Here is a 17520-nt window from a genome sequence, read left to right as displayed (position 1 = left end):
ATATTTTGAATTATTCTCTGTTGTACCCTCGTGCCATTCTCCCTTCTAGTTGCTTCTATCCACATCTGCTCCCAATCGGTTGATTAGCCCATTCTTTGTTCTGTATTTCCTCATGGCTGGATTCTCTTCATTGCTTCGCTCCTCATGTGTGTTTGTCCCTTATTGTTCCTGGATTTGTGTTTCTGTTTCCAACTGCATCTAAATTAAATCTGCAAGAACTCATCTTTGACTCCTCATATATGCTAACAGTGTATTCTCATTATCAGTTCCTATGAAATCGTACGAAAAGCACCGTAATTTCGTACGTTTTTGACGTTTTTTTCGTCGTATTTCGTCGTATTTTTACGTCTTGCCTCGAGACAAGATATCCTTGCGCATGCGCATCTTAGGCACCATTCATTAACATAGAATTTAACATACAATTAACCCTAAGATACAAAACAGCAAGCAACGTAGTTAGAGACATGAAGAAGTAATTATTGCACTGTTTTTCCCAGTTTTACATCCGTCCGCGGATCAACTTTTTTCGTCTGTCTGCCTGCGCATGCGCACTGATCTGTTTTTTCCAGGAAAGACGTCAAAAACGTACGAAATACTGTGCATAACTTTTCGTACGATTTCATACGAACTGATAATGAGAATATGTTGATGCTAATGGGTCCTCAACTAACTTCCAAACCTGAAAAACGAAGGAGTTTTGGGGAGATAGACACTACCTGCAAGCTTTTGATACTTCTGCATATGAAAAATGAATAATATTAAGAGGTTAAACTGCAAAGGTTTAAAAAAAGAAAGCCGGAAGACTGGATTTTTATGTAGATGGAACAGAAAGTGAACTCTTACTGCTGCACTAAAACGTTTATCATGAACTATGGCAAGACAGGTTATAAATACCCAAATTTACTAAAAATTTGAAAGTCTTCAGTTGAAAAATATTCGATTGTATATTCTGGAACTTGGACTTTTTACCACAAACCTTAAAAACTCAATTCATTTGCAACCTACAAACAGCAGCGGGAAATCCCACACAGGCTGAGAGCAGCAGAGAGCTTTCAGCAGGGATTTCCAGTGCTGCAGTGCTCCATTGTTTACTTTCCTGATTTCTGTCGCACTGATGACATCAAAGCTAACCCCTTGCTCACACTGGCTCCGGTGCGGTTACCGAGCCGACGGAGACCGCAACTTCCGCACACCCCCTTTCACACCGCCCTTTTGATTCCGGAGATTTAACTCGCGAGAACAGAAGTTCACTTGAGTTCACGTAACTTCACGCGTTAACACGGCCCAAATAAGGAAGTGTCGAGTAAAGAAAGATCGCATTTGGATATATCACGCGTGTCAGCACACTTCTCCGGATTTTTTGGCGACTTTTTGACTTTCTACTATGAAGGCGGAGAGAAAGGACAGACAATACATGCAAACGAACGTGTTTTATTTTGAAAAAAAACAGGAAGTCTTTTATTCTCATTGGAAACTTCCTGTTTGTGCGGTGATATTTGCGAGAGCTTGTTGCGGAGGGCTCCGGCACGCTGCAAGGATAGCTTTCTTGCTGAATTTTCTGCAGTGCCGGAGTGTCTCGGTAACCGCAGCCGGACAGCTCAGCAGCCGGACAGCTCAGCAGCCGGTGAGAGAGGTTTATGTCTTTTTAATGACTTGGAATCACTGCGGCGCCGCACCCACCACACCGCAACGGTAAGACCGGAGTCGGTGTGAGCCGGGGGTAACCCAGCGTGATAGCTTCACCAGACACGCATCAGTGGGGGGACAGCGGCTATGCTGTTGCAGGGAGGGGTTAGACCATCTTTTATTGAAGGGAGCAAAATGCCGATTGTTAGCGGGTCGACCCATGTTTGCTAAACACATGCTAACCCGCTATATTCAGTGGGAAAGAGGCTATAAAAAGAGCCTTTTATTGTATGAGGTTCAGGTCACTGCATAAAGGATTGTCTAGGTCTTCCATTTAGTCTGAGCACTTTTTACCTATTATGCCCTGGGTTCCTTCCATGTTGCTCTCCATTGTTTACTTTCCTGATTCCTATTGCACTGATGACATCATCAATGCTAACCAAGTGCGATGGTGTTATCAGACACACAGCAGTGGGAGGGCAGAGGCGCCAAGCGAGGGGTTAGACAAGCTTTATTTGCCAGTGGGAAGGGAGGGTCGACCCATGTTTGCAAAACAAACATTAACCCGATATTTTTCGGATAAAAAGGCTTTAGATTTACCGAGCGTTCTTTGCTAAACAGCTCGTGTTCCTACGACAGATCATCAGCCTGTCAGGGTTTGGTTGAGGTTTTGAGGACCCAAATGCAGAGGCAGGGAGGCAGAGGTGAGTTCACAACAGGTAACAGAGGCAGGAATCCAAAGTCCCAACACAAAAATGCAAACAAACCAGAATCATGGAGTCATCAGGGATAATATGCATTTTTTTTTACCTCTTTCAAGTGTGATTCTAAATGGAGCAACAGGATATACTCAAAACTAAGTAGGGAAATGCTTTAGCCAATATTTCCTTCCACTGACTGTTTGATGTCCCGTTCTACTGCCCTATTAAATTCAATTCCTATATCAAAGTCAGTTTTTGTATATTTTTCCATTTCCCAACTACTTGTGCCTGGGATTTTATACATGATAAATTCAATAGCCCCCCTGAGATATAAGAAACCTAATTTATTGATTGATTTGTGGAGAAATGTACTCGATACATCGGATCAAATAGTCAAAAAGAAGAAAAGAATGTGCCAAAAGGAGTAAAAGGTGCATGGGGCAGATACAGTGCATCCTCATACACACACACACACACATGTTATGTCACAATATCCTTGTGGGGACCTTCCATCGACTTCCATTCATTTCCCACTAATTTATATGGCCGAACCATGACCTTTGCCCTAACCCTAACCTTTACCGACACATACCTATCCCTAAACCTAACCTAAACTCAATTCACACCTTAGTCCTAAACCTAACCCCCACCCCAAGAAGAGAAACTTTCCTTATGGGGACCAGTTGTTGGTCCCCACAAGTACCTATGAGTCCCCAAAGTGTAGCATATTCCTAGGAAATTGTCCCCACCAGGTATTAAAGACATGGCCACACATTACACACACACAGCTGAAGTCTCTTATTTAGCAGGATTATTATACAGGGTTATTGCACAGGGTATTAAATAGTAACCTGATGATTAAAGATAAAAATGATACTTTTATGAGGCATTGTTCATTTCAAATTGCATTTATTCTTAGTCTTAAACTGTATCTAGTTTAGTAAATGTGTCTTTTTACCAGCAGCCACAGATCCGAAGCATCAGAGATTTTCATTCCTATAGATCCGCGCGGCGAAAGACCAAGCTGGTTTAGAAATCCTCTCACCTCGTCAACGTCAGTTATCCAGAAGATAACGTCTGGCTCACTATCATTTTCTGTTAAGCTGTCAAATCTTCCTGCGTGAGATGAGAACCCCCCCCCCCAGACAGACAGAAGTGCAGTGTTAGCACTTAAAATCCTAATTATGATAAATTCATGTGTCAGACTCTGTGTGATAGGTTTCATAATAAGCTCTAGGGTAAAGCGTGACACATGTATTTATTCATATTGAGAGTTTAATTAATATTTGGAAGGTTGAGTAATGATGTTAAACAGACGTGAGCACAGGGCTGTGAGAATCGTATGTCTGTGTTCGTTTCCATCAAGTCCTTCACAACGCTAGATGAAAGAGGCGAGAACAGAAAGGAAAGAAAATGGTGTCTGAGTTGAGCTGATTGATGGACGGAGTGGCTGCTCCTGGTTCAGAGGTAAGAGCGTGTTATCTGTCAAACATAGTATGAACTCCTCTGATTCCATGGTGACTTAAAGGGAAAAAAAGAGATGAATTTTCTTCACAGGCCAGAATCCCATTTATTTAGGTGAAACTGAAGTTACAGGTGCTGGTCATAAAATTAGAATATCATGAAAAAGTAGATTGATTTCAGTAATTCCATTTAAAAAGTGAAACTTGTATATTATTTCATACATTACATACAAACTCATATATTTCAGATGTTTATTTTGTTTAATTTTGATGATTACAAATGACAACAAATGAAAATCTCAAATTCATCATATCAGAAAATTAGAATATTACTGAAGACCAATAAAAACAAAGGATTTATAGAAATGTTGGCCAACTGAAAAGTATGAACATGAAAAGTATGAGCATGTACAGCACTCAGTATTTAGTTGGGCCTCCTTTGGCCTGTATTACTGCAGCAATGCGGCGTGGCATGGAGTCGATCAGTCTGTGGCACTGCTCAGGTGTTATGATAGCCCAGGTTGCTCTAATAGTGGCTTTTAGCTCTTCTGAATTGTTGGGTCTGGTGTATTGCATCTTCTTCTTCACAATACCCCATAGATTTTCTATGGGGTTAAGGTCAGGAGAGTTTGCTGGCCAATTAAGAACAGGGATACCATGGTCCTTCAACCAGGTACTGGTAGCTTTGGCACTGTGTGCAGGTGCCAAGTCCTGTTGGAAAATGAAATCTGCATCTCCAAAAAGTTGGTCAGCTGCAGGAAGCATGAAGTGCTCTAAAACTTCCTGGTATGTGGCTGCGTTGACCCTGGACCTCAGAAAACACAATGGACCAACACCAGCAGATGACATGGCACCCCAAACCATCACTGACTGTGGAAACTTTACACTGGACTTCAAGCAACCTGGATGAAGTGCCTCTCTTCTTTTCCTCCAGACTCTGGGACCTTGATTTCCAAAGGAAATGCAAAATTTACTTTCATCAGAGAACATGACTTTGGACCACTCACCAGCAGTCCAGTCCTGCTTCTCTTTAGCCCAGGCAAGACGCTTCTGACGCTGTCTGTGGTTCAAGAGTGGCTTGACACAAGGAATGCGACAGCAGAAACCCATGTCTTTCATACGTCTGTGTGTGGTGGTTCTTGAAGCACTCACTCCAGCTGCAGTCCACTCTTTGTGAATCTCCCCCACATTTTTGAATGGGTTTTGTTTCACAATCCTCTCCAGGGTGCGGTTATCTCTCTTGCTTCTACACTTTTTTCGACCACATCTTTTCCTTCCCTTCGCCTCTCTATTAATGTGCTTGGACACTGAGCTCTGTGAACAGCCAGCCTCTTTAGCGATGACCTTTTGTGTCTTGCCCTCCTTGTGCAAGGTGTCGATGGTTGTCTTTTGGACAACTGTCAAGTCAGCAGTCTTCCCCATGATTGTGTAGCCTATAGAACTAGACTGAAAGACCATTTAAAGGCTTTTGCAGGTGGTTTGAGTTAATTAGCTGATTAGAGTGTGGCACCAGGGGCCATCAATTTTGAACCTTTTCACAATATTCTAATTTTCTGATATGATGAATTTGAGATTTTCATTTGTTGTCATTTGTAATCATCAAAATTAAACAAAATAAACATCTGAAATATATGAGTTTGTATGTAATGTATGAATATAATATACAAGTTTCACTTTTTAAATGGAATTACTGAAATCAATCTACTTTTTCATGATATTCTAATTTTATGACCAGCACCTGTATTTCTTTGTTTTAATCATCTTTAAAAATTTTAAGTCATCAACATGGAAACTAATCTTTATGAATTTTGGGAGAAATAAATTAATTACACCTAAAAATTATTTTTTTTTTAATGTTTACAATTAGGGATGCAGGATATTGGGATTTTGGCCGATATCCGATATGCCGATATTTTAAAACTCATGTAGCCGATAACCGATATCGATACCGATGTTAAAGCTGGACAAAAATAAGTAGTCATTGAAAATAGCAGTTTTGTTATCCATTTCTGACACTTTGAAAAATAATACACTCAAATATATTTTCATATGCTGATATCAAATAGATTTTTAAAAACGCGGTATCGATCTATTTTACTTTCAAAATCTCGTGAAATTTCATCGTTCTGTTACAAACTCTCGTGATATTTTGCAAATTCTTGTGAGATTTTGTTAGTAAAATAGATCGATACGGCGTCAATATATCAACATATAAAAATATGGCAACATTTCGTGAATTTTCAAGGGATTTCGTAGCATAACGATGACATATAGCAATATTTCATTAGTAAAAGAGATTGATATGGTGTTTTTAAATGGCAATATATCAGCATATGAAGATATTGGGATATTTTAATATATCAATATTTTTTCCCTCGTCTTTAGAAGTTTTTCAATCTGTAAAAAAGAAGTTTTGAGAGGAAGAAGAAGAAGTAGTATTTATTTTTATTTTTTTTAGACTTTAGAAACTCAGAAGCCGATGTCCGATATTTAGTTTTAAGGCCGATACCGATAGGGGGCCGATTATATCGTGCATCCCTACTTACCTGTTAATACCTGTTTACATTACAATATTTGCTTAAAAAAAGTTTATTTTACATTCATTCAGTGGGTGCCCTGGTACAAAGGAGTTTTAAAGCCAGGCTAGAGATCTTTTCTTCTTCTATTTCGAGAATAAAGTCGTAAAATTACGAGAATAAAGTCATCAAACCACAACCCGTTTCAAAAAGAAAGCTCGGAGCTCCGCCCAGCAGATGACGGCCGACCAGCTCCACCAATCAGCAACCAGAGTCCACTTTGACATCCTGCCCAGTTTGATGCTGCTGCTAAAAGATTTCCTGATTTATCAAACCGATGCTAAAGTAGAACTTCACATGATGCTCCACATTCCTCATTTTAGGGAAGAAAGGGCTTCTTGTAAGAGTTGTCATAAAATATAATTTTTTTCTCGTAATTAGGACTTTATTCTCTTAATATTACGACTTTATTCTCATAATGTCCAGTGGATTGTTTTTAACTTTCTATTTTTGGAATGACTCTGACCTGGATGACCTTGATGATTTTTAGAAGGTTGAAAAAAATAGATTAATTAAATAATAGTATCCATTAATAAAGAGATTTCATTGGATCAAACCTAATTATAAAATCGTATTATACTTAGACTCAATTAACAAAGTTGAGTCTAAGTCTAATGCAATTTAATGGTGTGTAAATTAAATATCTTCTGTGAGCAGAGCTGATAAAAACTCAGGGAAGCCATTCAAAGCTACATATGGGCTCTATTGGGGAGTCATAAAAACTGATCCAATCCAGTACTTTGACAATTATATTAAAACAATATTTCTTAAATAACAATAAAAATCTTCATTTTACACAATAAAAAGTTCTTAATCATAAAATGTTATTGCTGTTTTTGTTGGTTTTAGATGGTTTTGGTTTGGTCTTTGATTAATTAGTATACCATAGTTTTGGATCAGTAATTAGAGGCTCTCTGGCCTGGGTGGAGGTTTGACAGGACCTAAACGCAGACACTGAAGCTGAAGGTGGTTACGTGCAGATTTGATAACAAAAAAAAGGGTAAGAGAAGCAAAAATCCAAAAACATAAATCCACAAAAAGTGAGAACCAGGAATACTCACAACAAGGGGGAAAAGAAATGATGACAAACCAGTAAAAGCAACTGAGCAGGAGCATATATGGGAGAGACAAACAAAGACCAGGCTAATCAGCAGATTGGGACATTTGATAGAGAAAGCTTCCTGGAGAGGTGGCGAAACGTCTTCAAATCTTGGAAACCAAGTCCAGTGGATATTTTTTTTAAATTTTTATGGAATGACTATGACCTGGAAGACTGAGAATCTTCATCAGCACATTGGGAGCAGGTGTGAACAGAGGAGTCTAGAAGGGAGCTAGGGGAAAGGAGCCTGACACAAGAGTAGCCTGGTGAGACCATCCTGATCTCGCGAGCTTTCAAGGTTTCACTCGCAGATCAGTCTGGAGACTCTCCGTTAAAGAAAATTTGGAGCCGTTCACCAAACGAACGTCCAATCAGCGTTGGCTTTGAGGCGGGTTGAGGTGTGACACAACGAGAAGCGCGACAGTTCAGTCTAAAGAACATGGCGGCTTCAGCCGATGAAACTAGCGTTAGCGTGGCTATCGAGCAAGTTTTATCGGAATTACAGAGTATTTCTTCACTGAAAGAAGAGCAAAACACTGCTCTGGAGGCTTTTCTCAGAGGAAAAGATGTTTTTGCTCTTCTCCCGACTGGTTTCAGCAAAAGTAGCCTGGCTTGTGGTTGTGTTTTCGTCGTCGCTCTGTTAGTACGTCATATGCTTCGTTGATCTGATTGGTTTATTTGGCCCGTCTATCACCAACATAGGCCAATCAGCTAACCAGTATTTTCGCCCCTTCCCAAAATGACTTCAACGGAAGGTTTCCAGATGGATATGCGGAGCAAATACATCTGGCGGAGTCAGGTTAACACAAGAGGGCAGCAGAGGACAAACAAGAAATAGCTAAGAACTCAAATACAATTTAAAAAATGACTAGAATAACACAAAATTGAAACAAAACTAATAAAACTTAAAGATAAAAATTAAACAGAACAAAAACCACGACACCAACAACATGTTTCCTCCAGTGGCGGTTCTACACCAAATGCACCAGGGGGCCAGTAGGGGGCCAGCATGTTGTCATGGGGGCACAGAAAAGCATGAAATAACAAACACGGGAAGGAATTCAAAAATATTAAGAGAGCTGCATGAAGGGAAAATTCTATTCAATCAGGTTAAATTACAATTCTGTTTTATTAGGTCAATAAACATTCATAATTTGGGAATTTCACATATTTTCTTTTACTTAGTTTAGGTTAAAATGACAGTTTTCGATCAAATCTAGATCTATGCAAAAAAAAATTCAGCTGCAACTGCAAATATGTTGACCTTTTGGTGAACTCAAGCCAAAGCAATCAACACAATCGAGCAGCTGCTAGCCAATGAAATGAGCTCATTTGGTCACCTGACACAGCAGTTGGGCGTAGCTTTGTTCCCGGCTGAATGAAACTGAGGAGGAGTTTTTCTTGTTAAATAGATATTATTACAAAACGTCAGGTAGCTACTAATAGACAGTCATCAGAGTTTTTCATCTAATGGGACTGGGTGAAATAACTGAGCCGATCACAGCTAGTGCTACACCCCCGTCTGCCAAGGCTATTGGTTTGATCCAAAAGAAGCGGCTGCCGGCAAAGCTAGGCTCTGTTCGAAATCCTGGGATGCATCCTCCAAGGATGCGGACTAGATAGACTGGATCCTTCCAAGTCCTTGAAAATAAGGAGACCGGAAGAGTTTTAGCTGTGAATTCAAACAGGTCTTCCCCTGAACAGTTTTATATTGTTAAAACACTTTACAGGATGTGATTGTTTAAATTTTAACTCTTCCCTATTAGGTTATTCTTATACATTTTTCTAAGGTCCACATTTGTTTGACCATTTTCAATAATCTTTCTGTTGCTGTAAATTTGCCCATTGTTGGACAATAAAGAGATTTTCTATTCTATGAAAGGGGTAGAAAGATATAAGTAAATCTAAACAATGTATCTATAAAGAATATGTCTGCAAAATCTTTTATTTTCAACAAAAAAAATGTCTTTGTTAAGCATATTGTGCAAAACAGCAAAAAAAAAATTTAACTCCTATCAGATTTATAGTCCCCACCCTGCAGATCTATTAGAATCTGTCCTTAAATTACAGCCAAACCCATTTACACAGTAACAGATAAAAACCTTTAGATAAACCAAACATTACCGCCACATATCTGACTCTATAACCATTAAAACAACTATTTTCATTCATTTCAGACGGAACTATTCACAGACTGGATTATATTAAACTGAACTTCCAATTTTCACCACTGTTCAGCTCCAAGTAACCTTTCCTCTGATCACGGCTTGCTTGGTCTCGCAATGAATCCTGGGTAAACCAAGGATAGCGAGGATACATCAGACCCGTCCTTCAAATCGGGCAAAAAGAAGGACGCATTTTAAGGTCGCATAACGAGGAGTCTTGGAATCCAACCAGAGCTCGGCGCCGCGCTATGACGTCATCGCACTTCGAACCTGGCCTTCTGACGCAGCCCATGAATTGGAACAGCGCCCTACTTTTTCTTTTCTGACAAAATGAGCTCTTTTCATTGGCTGGAAGCTGCTCGACTGCATCGAGTGTAGATTGCTTTTGCTGGAGCTCACCAAAAGGTCAACCTATTCTCATTATGAGTGCGTAAGAAATCGTACGAAAATTTATGCACCGTAATTTTGTACGTTTTGGACGTTTTTTTCAGTCGTATGTAGGGGTGGGTATTGCCAAAGACGTTTCGATGCGATTCTATCACGATGCATCACGATACTTGAATTATTGCAATGCATTGCAATATTTTCTCCTCCATGTTTTGTTTTTTGAATGACTCTGCGCAGTATCCCGTGGCCGGAAATGCTTGTGACACAAGGCAGCGTGCGTCAACACATCCGCAGCGACATCTACTGGACTGGAAGTTGTATTACACTTGATTTTGGCTGATGTTCGCCAACCATTCATGCAATTTTATTTATTAATTTTTTTAAATTAATAATCAATACTTGGCGTCAAGAATCGATGCAGTAGATCACGAAAATTAGAATCACGATGCATCATCAGGACGATTATTTTGCACACCCCTAGTCGTATGCGCATGCGCATCTGACGCACCATTCACAAATATAGAATATAAATTACAATTAGCCCTAACCCTGACCCTAAGATATAAAACAGCAAGTAACGTAGTTAGAGACATGAATAAGTGATGATTGCACTGTTTTTCACAGTTTTACGTCCGTCCACGGATCTGCTTTTTTTTCTGTCTGCCTGCGCATGCGCACTGATGTGGTTTTTTGGGGAAAAACGTCCAAAACGTACGAAATAGTGTGCATAGCTTTTCGTACGATTTCATACGCACTCATAATGAGAATATGTTGCAAAGGTTGACACATTTGCAGCTAAATTTTCACCAGATAAAAATTCATTGTAAGGCATTAAATGTGTGAAAAAAAATCAGTGTTTGAAATTTGGAGTACAAAAAAAGAGATTTCAATGAGATTGTTTTACTTCCATATCTGTCTAGAACCGCCCATGGTTTCCTCCCTTGCCCCCCCTGTAGATACACCCCTGGTCTAAACTAAAACAGACTAATGCCTTGTTGGCTTCTTATATAGGAAATCATATGATCGCTCAGATGGGAAAATAAAACATTCATGGGGAATATAGCTGCTTAAAAACGAGCACAGAGCTGAAAATGATTAAATACACAAACAGCAATTTAAAAGTCAAATAGAGTGACTCATTTTCTGGGGGTTTAAATCTCCTAACCGTCCATAAAGGGACCAGAGCTCCTGTTCAGGACGGGTCTGAGAAGCTGTGACGCTGCAGCTTCTGGGATAAAACTGGAGCAGGCTTCAGGGCGAACCAACAGCACAGAGGAAACAGGCTGAACTCAGACTCCCAGTAAGAACCAAACGCTCCCAGCTCTGCCCTCACAGTTCCTCTAACAGCTGCCTGCTTTCTCTGGAGGAAACTCGTCGCTTATAAACACTAAAAGTGTGCCTGCTCAGTGTGCACTCTCAGGGTGCTCCTGAGGCTTTTATATTCTGCATTGATTCATATCCAGTCCTGCTCATATAAACCAATGGCCTCTATCATTTAATAGACTTACCTGTGTTTTCTGCTCTCATCCAACTTAAGCTGCTCCATCATTATTGTTTCTCTTCCCTTCTTCAAAGCGTCCCTGTTTTACCTCCACCTGCTCCTCACCTGCCTCTCTCTCCCCTCTCAGCACCTGTAGGAGTCCACATTTAGACCACGAGCTGGAGAGCGAGTTCATCAGCCCCTCTGTGAGAGTGTGTGCGTCTGCGAGGCAGCCTTTGATAACCACACACTCTCCTGGAGGACTTCACAACGTGACGGTGAGTGTGTGTGTGTCTCTTTCCCCCCCCAAAAAAAGCCTTTCTGTCTGGCTGCTCCGCTCCCAGTCTGCCTTCCTGCGTGCATCACATTCACAAGCGGCCGTGGAGGTGAAGACAGGGCATCAAAACGGGACAGGAGAGGAAAGTGACGGAGGGTGAAAGAAGGAGAGGGAGGTGTGGGAGCCCTGGCAGTGTTTGGTTCCCCCGTCTGTATCCGTCAGGCTCCCCGCTGCTCGGATGAGGGCAGGAGTGAAAGAGGGAGAATTAAAAAAAAGTCTTCCTCAGCGACAGGAGCATAAACCCCTGTAAGACTTGAGCTCTGCTGAAGGTGGTGCCTCCTCTTCCTCCCTCCTCCTCAGAAAGAACAAATCCGTGGTAAGTTGGAAAATCTCCCAAACACATATGGAAAGGTCTGGAGCCCACCTAGGCAGGTTGAAGAAAGTTCCCCCCCTCCTTTGGTCTAGTTTTCCGGCTTCCTGGTGGTCGATGCTCCTCCTTAGATCCTACTTTATCAAAAATAAAAAGTATCAAATGTAAGTCTGATTCTCCTCCACTGCTGTGCTCCTTCCCGTATGGATGTGAGGTTATCCAGATGTTGCAGGATGCTGGAAGCGTGAGGATCAGAGAGGAGCAGGACAGATGGCAGCAGGTCTGTGAGGTCGGGCAGGCTGTGCTCTAGCAGGTCCTCATCCTGTTGCACTGATTTATTTCTTTATTTTCCTCCAGCAGAGTTTCCGCTGCGCTGACGCTCATCTGCCTGTGCTGTCACACCAGTAATCCTGCTCTCTGTTTCCTGTGCATCTCCATCTTTTCTCTGCATCTCTCTCCATCCCCTCTCACTCCATCACAGGAGGGGCTGCATGTGCGCCTTGGTAATGATGGTGCGAGGATTTAAGCCCCCTCTCTCCTCCCTCTCCTTCACTTCGGATAAACTCCTCTTCCTCCTCTCCCAGCCCACTTTTGCTCCAGTTTTTCTCTGTGTTACTCACCTTCATCTTGTCAATCTACACCTCCTTTTTTTCCTCCTGAAATCTGATTTTTTTCTGTCATATTGATATTTTCCAGAATCAACAGGTTGAAATCAAACCTTCAACCCTTTAAAGCCAACGGTATCATATGTGCACTGCAAAAACGTTCTGAAAATTAGTAAAAATGTCTTTAAACAAGTGTATTTACTTTAAATTTGAGCAGGAAAATAAGATGATCTGCCAATGGAATGAGCATTTTTACCCTTAAAATAAGATAAAGTAGATATTATGCACTTGAAGTAAGAGAATATAGTTGTTTTTTTCTTATTTTAAATGGAAACTGTCTTATTTCATTGGCAAAAAGTCTTACTTACCTGCTCAATTCAGGAAGAAATGCACTTGTTTTAGGAAAAATTTACTTACTTAGATTTACATTTTTTGCAGTGTGACACATGAGTTTTTGAGACTTTTGCATCATCAGTGTGATGTTTTTTTATTAAAACACTGACTTAAATATTCATACACATTTAGTGAACAGAAAATGTATAAAAGATTATACGGAATCTATCTATCTAATTTAACTTATACATTTTTCATAAAGTTCAATGACGTTCTAATTTTGCAAAATTTGAATGTTCTTTCAATTGTTTCATGGTTCAGGCTTTAAAGGGTTAAACTTTTCTGTTTGCACAGTCTATCTGCTTATATCTGTAGTTTAACAAAGTCAATAAACCAACAGATCCTCAAACATCCAGAAGGTTTTAGAGAAACTGACAAAACAAATATATTACTGGGCTCTGTGGAGCTGGGGACGGTGCTTTAAAGGGGCAGTACACCATTTCTCTGCATCTAAAGCTTATTTAGCTCATGGACCAGCTGTCAGCTCTTAAGAACAGTTTTTTTTTACGTTTTTTGTTTTTTAAGATCCTAAGGAAGGGATGTGCATTTATTTCCAAGCATAGAACATATGCTGGATTCATGGGGCTTTATTTAAGGAGGATAAATGAATTAATGAGAAAATGGACGGATCTATTTACAGGACGACTTTACAGTCTGGAAAAGATTTAACACTGAAGTTCAGATTTCAGCAGGAAGACCTCAAACACAACAAAGCTTCAGTGATGATTTACTTTAGGGAATATTGGGAAGCATTAGAGTGGCCTAGTTAAAGTCCAAGTTTCCAGTCCAGTATCATTATTTTGACTTAGCCATCTCTTTGTTATGAAATAGTATCTCATAATAATTAGATCTTGTAATAATGACTTTTCTATCTCATAATTATCCCATTTTATGCAAAGTCATTTTGAGCTACTACCTGATGATAATGAGTTAGCTAAGACCACGTCACAATGATGATAAAGATTATCCAAGTTATGAGACATTTAGGTCCAAATTATGAAATAAAAGTTTTTGTTTGTTTTTTCATCAGATTGGCAGAATTGGCCTTCCTTAAATGTCCCTTTGAGAAGAGTTTTTAAACTGAGTGAAATCTAATTCTGATTGGTAACATTGTGGAAGCTTCTACTTTTTACTTTCATTTTCTATATCTTTTCATGTTTCTGTTTGGATTTGTTGTTAACTTGTATATAAACCCATTCAGTAGCCACCATTATGAAACACCCTGAAACGAAAAGTCTGGTCTGCAAGGTGTGATTTAATGAATTTAGCTTTAATCAGTAAGAAAATAAGAACAATAATTTTTGTCGCGATCACTGAGTCTGGGGGCGGCCCTTTTTGCCCAAATATAGTAGCCCCTCCCTCCTGCCATCTTCCAGCAGTGACGTCACGGTGCGGTAAGCCTAGCGCCATTCTCCCCGCTTTCCAAGCTAAATCAATGGGAACTACTAGACACATCTGCAATCAACAACAATTATTGAAGATTTCCAGAGGACTTCACCATTGAAATTCACCAGAGCTATAGTGAAACTGACAATGCCCACGTGCATGGCAGCTGGATGCTGGAATACATCGGGTAAAAGTGAAAACAAAGAGTTATTCCACCTTTCTGATTCCTGATCCTCCACGGACGGGTTGGTCGTTGGATCGCCAACTTGAAGAGGGAGGATTTGCCATCGAACTTCTGGCCAGAGAAAAAACCCGTAATATGTAGCCAACATTTGGAAGAAGAATGTTTTCAAGATGACTTGGATAATAGCGCGTTGTGACAAACACCAGATACAGCACTGGGACTTGATCAACAGCCGATACCGCACCGTGACGTCACTAACCAGTAGGTGGCAGTAGTGTTCTTTGACAAACATGGATGCCTCCAGTAAAGCACATTCACATGAAAATTACTCTGAATTAAAAACACTTATAATTTATTGAACAGTAATTAATAATTTCATATTTAAAGAACTTTCAGAAGTTTTAATTCTGAATATAACCGGACTTTTCCTTTAAGAGCCAATCTGGAGCCTGCATCTGCCTCCTGTCCACCCACTTGGTCCACCCTGTGCAGCTGCTTTCAGGCCCGGGTCTGTGGAGTTATTTGCAGGCATGAAATGTGTGTTATTAACTGGTTAAATAGGATCATAGTACTGCCTCAGCGAATCTTCTAATCCATCAAGTTTTCAACGATCGAGCTGGTAGATTTAGTTATTAATGGCTGTAAAGATTCGAGTCACAGTAATTGTTCATCTTTTTTGTTATGCATCTTTCATCACTGGAAAATATATAAATGACTCTAATTTAAAGCGTCGCAGATGCTCCAATGACAGATGCTAGCAAAGAAGGGATTTTTTTTAAAGAATTTCTATATAAATGTGAGCTTTTTGTAATCCAAAAAAAATTTTCTACTATTTAGAAAAAATAAGTTAAAAGGTTTAAGGGATATGAATCCTTCGGCGAGACTTCCTAATTGTTTCTGACACTGAATAGATCCCAGTTAATCAGAGAGACTCTGCAGGCCAGAGAATAAATGTTCTCATTTGACTGCTTCACACTCTGTCCGCACACAGACAGAGACCACCCGTTAAAACATCTGTCTGCTATTGTTGCTTCGCATTAATCAGCAGGATCGCTCATTCTGATTCCTTCTCATTACTCATGCAGAAACACCTCAGTCACACGCCGCACATCTGAAACGCTATTTTAACACTTGTCTGTATTTATAGAGCTGTGTTAAAAGGCTTGTCTTCTGGAAAATAAGCTTTAATTAGAACTGATGGCAACATGCAGACAACACTACTACTTAGAAAAAAGCCGTCCTACCATGTGAGTGGAATAAAGGAGAGAAAAAAAGGAAAATGCACACAAATGGATCGCTACACAGCAGATGTTCTTCGTAAGAAAGACAAAACTGTAAAGTTGTTTGGAGTCTGCAGGATGAAAACCGAAGAAATTGATGTTGCTTTCTCTGGTTTTTGAATAGTTGCTGGCAGATTCAAACGGAGAACTTTGATTCAGTGACACAAAGAAAGCTTTGTGTGAACAACGCGCTTTGCTGTCATTGTCATGTTTGTTGTGCCTCTTTAAATGGGATCAATTAATAACAAAAAGTAAATGTGGATTTTGGTGATTCGTCTTTAAAGCTTTGAAAAAATGAACCTCAAAATCAATAAATGCATCAGGACTTTTTAGGATGAATGATTTTGGGGTTTGTTGTTTCTTTTAAAGAGTCACTTGCAATCATTTCTTCATCATTTATAAAAAAATTTGTATTATATCCTTAAATAGTTTAGGCTTTGTATTTTGAAAAAGTAATAGTTTCTCACTAAAATACGTTAATTTTTCTGCTTCAGAGAACATTTTCTCACATTTTCCACTAAAAATAATTCATCAGAGTAATACATTTTGAAATGTGAGCACATTCAGGGTTTCTCATTTTTGTGCATTAGTTCATTCCTGCAGAACCTAAGCTGAATCTGTAAATAACATTTTCCAGTACTGACACCAATTCAAGGTTAATTACTGTAAATGTAAATCCCTCTATTGTCCAGACCAGATGAAGGTACTATGATGATAAAAGCAGAGAGAGCAGAATGTTAGAGGTTGAACTAAAAAATACTGCAGAATGGGAGAGTATGAAGAAGGATGAAGAGAAAGAATGAAGCAGGATGATGAAAAGGGATCCCTATGTCTTCCAGCAGTCTAAGTCTATAGCAGCATAGCTTTTATTTGTCACAAGTACAAAGCAACAAAATTCACTCTCTGCATCTTGACCCATCCCGTTGGGGAGTAATGGGGTTAAGGGTCTTGCTCAGGAACCCAGAGTGGAGGTTGTGGGGATCAAACCAGGTAATTGTACCCTCAGAGCACAAGCGCAGTAGCGCACTGCTCTAACCTCTAGGCCAACACCCTCACCCCCCTACTGCAAACCTGAGTAAAGTTACTGAACTCAAAATTTCTTTCAGCTGTCAGCTGTAAGGAAGTTCTACAAAAAAATACACTGCTTAAAAAGATTAAGGGAACATGTAAAGAACTAGTCTGGGTGCCATTCCGAACTTAGTCCCGCCCACAATGTTTGAGGTCGGGAAGTTCGGTCTGGCATTGCTCAATAGTAGCGCGAGTATGATCGCCCACTCTCTGGCGATCCAATCAAATTGTCAGGGCGGGCTTTATACGATGATGGACAGATGATCAACAGTAACGTAATCAACCACGTGACCAAATCGCGCTTGGGTGACAACAACAATGGCTGCCGCTGCAGAGTTGAGGTGTGTAGATTCTGCTATTAGGTCTGTTCTAGAAGATATCGACAGCAAATTAATTTTAAAAGAGGAACAGAGAAACGCGATCAAGGCTCATCTTCTTATTCTAGGCGTGCAACTGCACG

The 17520-nt window shown here is 40.0% G+C and overlaps 1 protein-coding gene across 1 annotated transcript in view; it reads right to left on the bottom strand.

The window, feature by feature from the left end:
* The window catches only part of LOC119771743 (glutamate receptor ionotropic, NMDA 2C-like), a 155368-nt gene extending 142922 nt beyond the window's left edge, over nucleotides 1-12446 (bottom strand). Inside the window, exon 1 of the mRNA XM_038267865.1 lies at nucleotides 11526-12446. The gene's annotated coding sequence lies outside the window, so the exon portion shown is untranslated. The remainder of the gene's footprint in view (nucleotides 1-11525) is intronic.
* Between the last annotated feature and the right edge of the window lie 5074 nt (nucleotides 12447-17520).

Source organism: Cyprinodon tularosa, unplaced genomic scaffold (assembly GCF_016077235.1).
Source record: "Cyprinodon tularosa strain WSP-4 unplaced genomic scaffold, ASM1607723v1 ctg689, whole genome shotgun sequence".
NCBI lineage: Eukaryota > Metazoa > Chordata > Actinopteri > Cyprinodontiformes > Cyprinodontidae > Cyprinodon > Cyprinodon tularosa.
This window is presented reverse-complemented; position numbering and strand designations above follow the sequence as displayed.